This window comes from Taeniopygia guttata, chromosome 4, assembly GCF_048771995.1.
Source record: "Taeniopygia guttata chromosome 4, bTaeGut7.mat, whole genome shotgun sequence".
Lineage (NCBI taxonomy): Eukaryota > Metazoa > Chordata > Aves > Passeriformes > Estrildidae > Taeniopygia > Taeniopygia guttata.
Window position 1 is genome coordinate 26060157 of NC_133028.1, and position 5085 is coordinate 26065241.

Consider the following 5085-nt stretch of genomic DNA (forward strand, 5'->3'; position numbering starts at 1 on the left):
GTGTAGGTGGCTAAATCTCCCTTTCATTTTTTTTACTGAAAATGCATTCAGAAGAGGCTGGCTGACAGCATGAATAAATCAGCATGCTGTCCACAGGAAATAAGGAGATATCTGGAATGAAGCATAAATAATGTAATACTAACATGGAGAGATTATTTCATATATCTTTTTCAGAGGACTGTAGTGGATGGTTGCTTGAAAGTTTCTGAGAGAGCTGCTCTAAGTGTACAGTTATGAATGATCTCTTTACCTCCATGCAAAAGGCTGGATTAGCAGGATTCCACAAGGCCACAGACATAGAGGCAGAGAAAGAGGTGGGAGACAGCAAACAAGATAAAAAGAGTTTTTGATATATTCTATCCTATCTTTGATAGGGGAATAACAGAACAAAGACCTTTTGGTTTTAGCAACATGAAAAAAGTGATTTTGCCTTTTCCATAAAACTTTCCAGATTAAGAGAATGAAGAGGTATGCAGTTTTTTACTCATCTGCTTTTCCCCGTAAAAATGTTACCATGTCTTATCTTTGAGAAGAATAGAGCTGTTTGCTTAGTCAGAAAATGTAACCACTTATTCCTTCCCAGTATTATTCTTCTCTGAGCAAAGTTCTGTCCCCTCTCTACGTGCTTGCACTTGGGCATGGAAGGAGAGGTACCAGCCCAAGGGCAGTGTTTGAAATAAATCTGGGTCGACACAGAAAAACTTGGCTAATGTCAGCAAAACATGTGGTCTGGTATAGCCAGAAGAGACACTCGGGGGGTGTCTCAGCAGCCCTGTCAGTCATGGCTGAGTGCAATTTTGCCTTGTTCTCCCACTGGTACCTGCTCCATACTGGGGTTACGCTGCTCACAGCCTTGAAGTCTGCAGAACATCTGAAAACACTCACCAGGTAATTCTGGAAGACTCATAGAAGCTCAGGAAGATGGTGACTGGAGAGCATGAGCTCCTAAGAAGACTGCTATTTCCTATCATACGCTATCAGTTTCCAGGAAATAAAATCATTTGGATGATCAGATCTTGGTCCTTGCTGAGCCAGAAGAGGTCCTGGTGTTACCACTTTGAAATTCAAACTGGAGTTTTAACTTCCCGTAGTAGCGTTTCTCAGGGATTTAGCTCTCCAACCAACATGCCTATACAGCTGGCTTGCAATGGATTTGCAATGACTTCCCATTGGATTATGGGCACATTAGCAGGTTTCTGAGGCAAAATTATTAGAGGAAAAAGAAAGAGTGAGATTTTCTGAATCACTACGGTTATATTTAATGCAAAGCATATGCCCAGTCCAAGGGAAAATGCACGGAAGACCCTGGGATAGGCCCAGCATCTCTTAATGAAAATTTTGGCTGCTGACAGGTTCTCTATTTCCCAGTTTGTGTGTTTGAAGCTTTGTTTCTGAAGTAGCTGTGATTGCTGGAAAACACCAGAGCTGGGCCAAGGATAATTTATATTCAGATACTTCTCATGAACAAAGTAATTGTTTATCTGTGAGGTCTTAAGTTACATTGTACCAGACTAGCATTAATGGGATATTTTTTGTCTGCTTGTGTAATAATGCTGTCCCCAAACTGCGTGCAGTAGCATCTCTGTCCAGTATTAGGAATTTCGAGATACAAGAAAACTAAGACAAAAAGGGTCACAAGGGATTCTTAAAATTACAGAAAATTTTAATTGCATTCAGATGACCAGAGAAATATTCTCCTGTTTCCACTAGGTATGAGGAGTTTTTCCAGGATCCTGTAGAAGCTCCAAATGTACTTTCTGTCATGGCAGAGTCCTACTGAACTCTGCACATCTGTAAAGTTGGAAATTTGGCTGGTTTTGCACATCTTATTTTGCTTTTGTTGATGGAAATTCCATCCTTGCTAAATTTGCTTCTCTGTTGGTTTGGGGGTTTTTTATCATGCAACATGTTGGAATTTAGATTTAGCCAAGGTCATCAGCGTTCTACAAGCTGTTGCAACCACAGTCTTTTCTGCTGACTCAGATGCCGATGTGCTCTTCTCCCCTCTGCCTTTCCCTTGCCCCGGCTAGCTCTGGGGAGAAGGGGCGCGGGCAGATTTCCAGCGCTTCCTGCTGAACCCTCACCGGGCTTTGGACAGCGCTGTCGGAGTTTGGAGAGCAGTCAGCGACCCCACAGCAATTTAATGAAGAGAGTCTTTCTCCAGGGGGCGAATTCCGTTTATTGTAATCCAGTGGGAATACAATAATTCGAAGGGAACCAGGCGTGCCGTGCCTGCGTTTGCCGGAGCGGCGCGAGTGGGGCGGAGCGTGCTGGAGCCAGCCAGGAGAAAGCACGGAGCGCGCTGCGCGAATGAACTAAATATGGAACAGAGGAAAACCGGAGCAGCCAATGGGGTAAAGCCACGGGGGGTTTGAGGGTAGTGGGATACGGGGGTACATCCAGTGAAGGACAGACAGGGGAAGGGTCCCAGGTCCTCTGCCTATCAGTCGGTGTCCCAGGTGGAAGATTCTAGGTGGGGGGGAAGGAACACTGAGTGACAGACAGGCATCTGGGGTAAATAGGGTGAATGACTTAGCATTTTTGGGGACAACGGACCCGCGGGGAAAGACGGGAAAACCTGGGGAGAACCGTTACAGAACCGGGGGTACATGGAACAAACCTATACTTAATGCAAATGTAATAAAGCATAAAAAGCACAACTCCACACTCAGACTCTGTGCTGCAGGCTTTCCCCCATCTTCTGAGTCCATTTTTACATTGCTTGCTTAAAATCCAGCACAGAAAAAAAAAAGTTTGGTCCACTTGCACCCAAGGGTAACATCGGTATATGTGTGGAATATGATATTCCTTCATGGTGACTTTGGTAACTCCTCTGTAGCCAGATATAGATGGTCTCTGATGTCTTTTTCTTTTGCTAAGTGATGGCCAAAGTCTCTAAACAATCTTTAATCGCTTGTAAGATGACTTTGTCCTTTGCAATTGCCAAATGATGAGGTGGTTGTTTTCAGAGCCTCTTCCCTCTGCATCAGTCTTTTTTGGACTGATGCTCTATGATTGATAATTTCTGAGATAAGGACAGTTCCTAAACAAAAGGTATCTTCAAGCTGTGTTGAAGGCATTAATATAAGATCCACCCCATGCTATACTGAACCACACTGAATGCAAATAAATGCAGGGAGCTTCTAGCCTAGAATATTCTTCATTGTTTTATATCTTTCAGAGTTGGCATCTTCAAGACCTTTTTGTTCATCTTCCCAACAATCCATGTTGCTGGATAACTGAGAGAAATAAGCTTCTTAGCAAATGGTCTTCCTAAACAGCAGTTGTTTTCCTTATTTGAACTGAAGCAATCTGAACTCCAGTTCCTGAACCTGTATAGGCTGCCAAAAGGTTGTGAAATTCCTGTTATATCAAAGTTGTCTCATGGGTCCAATTCAGTACCCAGGTGGTGACTTTTGACTGAAGTCTTAACATTAAGGTTTTTGTGGATCTAATTCATCTTACATCCATCATTTTATTGGTAGGTCTTTGCTGGCATATATGCAGAGAAGTCCAGCAGACTGGCAATCTGAGATTAAATTTGTAGTGAAGAGAGAAGTGGGGAGACTAGCAGAGACTCAGGGGTAGTGCAGTTGCTTCAGCTTAATGTTGCCCAGTGAGCCTGAAGGCCAGGGTGTTAGACCTTGCAGTAAAGGCTAAACAAAGCCTCAGTCATGCACATAGGCATTTGGGCTCAAGTAAAAAGACTGAAGATCAGAGCAAAGACAATTTCTGGGCGGACAGAGAGATTACAAGAAGATTCATTTGGCCATTGCTGACTGTGGGCTGTTATTTTGTGGAAGACTACTCCTTGTATTGAAGGTAGAGAAATGCCTGCCTGAATCAGTCACTCCAGCAAGACCCATGTTAGCAACTTCCAGATCAGTTTAAAAGCTCCTGGCCTCTTTTGTTTCCTGTTCCTCAAAAGTTAGGTCATGCTAGTGGTTTGATTCTCTCAAATGTGAGAGAAATGCCTACTTGCCTTACTACTTTCTCTAGTGAAATCTCCTTATTTTTAAAGGGCCAAAGAGGCTTATTGGCTTTAACATGAAAGTAGACAAAAACTAGATGACTGTTTATTTTCATACAGTCACAAGGCACATTTTCTAACATCTATCCCAGAAAACACTCTGGTGGCTTTCTCCCAATGTCACTCTGTGACTCTGGCTGAGTTATCTTGGACAGGCTCAAGAAGTGGAAATCTCATGAGATTTAGGAAGCCCAAGAGCAAGGTGCTGCACCTGGATTCAGGATGTGAGCCTCCTCAGCTGCTGCCTGGGGAAGAGTGGAAGACTGCAATGGCTTGATGAAACCAAGACCAGTCTGATCTCCCTGTAACCATACTTCCAGCAGCTGCTTAAGGAAAGGGAGCACGGCAGAGGAGTAATTCTTCTCCTGTACATCCTTGCAGCCTTTGGAAATTTGCTGTCTCAGAAGAGACAAAGCTTTGGGAAATCAGGTCCTTCAGGCCCAAGAAAGATAAAATTCACAGAATTTCCTACGACCCTGGTATTTCCATATTACTTATTTCTCAACCATGGTATGAGCAAACATCCTACAGGCTGTTTGGTGACCCTCAATTCATGTTGTTACTGAGCTAAAGTCAGACTCTGACTTGTGTTCTGGGTTGTGGTTTGGTATTGTTTCTATGAGTTAGTGACCATAATCCTGATGATTAATTGTTTTCTGGTGGTTTCCATGCTTGTGTCGACAGTACTGCTCTTGCCCCAGAAATGAACAATAACTATACTTTATGTTAATTTGCTTTGAGGTATTAGCCACAGCTAATAATTCTGCCCTCTTTAGGTTTTTGTTTTCTTTAGAAAACAGTTAAAAGATTGTGTGGTGCTCTTGTTCTGTTTTTTTGGCCAGACTCCAGCAAAACAAAGTCTAGAAATTACACTCTAATTAAAACAGTCCTTACTGAGAGCTATCAAGCTATGAAGCATATCTATGTTTTCAACTCTGAACTTCCTTCCTGAGGACATTATAGGTTTTAATGAAAATGAACATGATTTCTTCAGGATTTTTTTCTTTTCATGAATCACAGAGATAAGGTCTGTCACATATGTTGTGTATCAGAGA